The following is a 1,348-nucleotide window of genomic DNA, read 5'->3' as shown; positions in this document are numbered from 1 at the left end:
ACAAAAATTAAGTTGAACTAAAAATAACAAAATCTGTTTTTATTAAATCATAGCCTATATATAAAATGAATGAATGTGCAAAATATTTGACTTAAATAGCCAAATTAACAGATTAACAAAACGAAAGGAAAATGAAAGATATGCTGCTGAGTTTGGTTCTATTTGTGTGGCGCGGCGCTGTACGAAAGTCTACGGAAAGGAAACCAAGATGACAGAAATAAAAGTAAACACATTGCAGTTTCGAATGATCTGTATGACCAAAAATGACGGGGTATTTTTTGTTGTTTGTTTCCGCTGTTCGATAGCGCCGGCGCCTCACGCACATATAGCATTGCAAACGTTGCAGCCTGTTCATCATTATCATAATAAAATACAGTCAACCAAACATAGATACACTGGCTAATTTAAATAGTGTGTACTGCGTAGTACAATCCGTGCCGTTCAGCCTGAGCTCCAATTTGTTTGTTTATGGATTAAAATATATATTGAAACATTACAAAATCCAAATTTTGTAAAAAAATAAATAAATAAAAAATTCTAACTGAATTATAACCTAAACATATGCATATTCATACAAATTCATATGAAATAAATATATATTTTTAAAAATATAAATATGATATAAACTCATTGGTCTCCACCATGATCACTCAAATCTGTGTTAAGAAAAAAAATTGGGAAAATGACAGTCATATCCCAGCAGAAACATGAAAAATATTACAATGTGTTCTATGAGAGTGTGTGTACCATGTGTGTGTTTGTGCATGTGTGTGCGTGTGTGTGTGCGTGTGTGTGTGCGCGCGTGTGTGTGCGTGTGTGTGCGTGTGCGTGTGCATTTGTGTGTGCGTGCGTGAGAGAGAGAGAGAGAGAGGGTCACATCACAGTGGAGATATTGTCAAAACTTTAAAAAACCGCATGAAGCGGTTAATTGTAGGATAATTACAATTTAGGATATTAACTTACTCCTCATTGAAAATGTTTTTAAAGTTTTTACAATTTTTTTTTAATTTTCTTTTTAACAGGTCTATCAATTTATACAATTGAATTATAGGCCTATAATTACAGTTATTAACATTGCAGTCATCAATGACAAGGTGTACAACATGGGTGTAGTTGTGCTTGTGTTTATAATTTTATGCTATACGCAGGTGCATCTCAATAAATTAGAATGTCGTGGAAAAGTTAATTTATTTCAGTAATTCAACTCAAATTGTGAAACTTGTGTATTAAATTCAATGCACACAGACTGAAGTAGTTTAAGTCTTTGGTTCTTTAATTGTGGTGATTTTGGCTCACATTTAACAAAAACCCACCAATTCACTATCTCAACAAATTAGAATATGGTGAC

The sequence above is a fragment of the Sinocyclocheilus anshuiensis genome, unplaced genomic scaffold (genome assembly GCF_001515605.1).
Source record: "Sinocyclocheilus anshuiensis isolate Anshui unplaced genomic scaffold, SAMN03320099.WGS_v1.1 scaffold890, whole genome shotgun sequence".
NCBI lineage: Eukaryota > Metazoa > Chordata > Actinopteri > Cypriniformes > Cyprinidae > Sinocyclocheilus > Sinocyclocheilus anshuiensis.
This window is presented reverse-complemented; position numbering follows the sequence as displayed.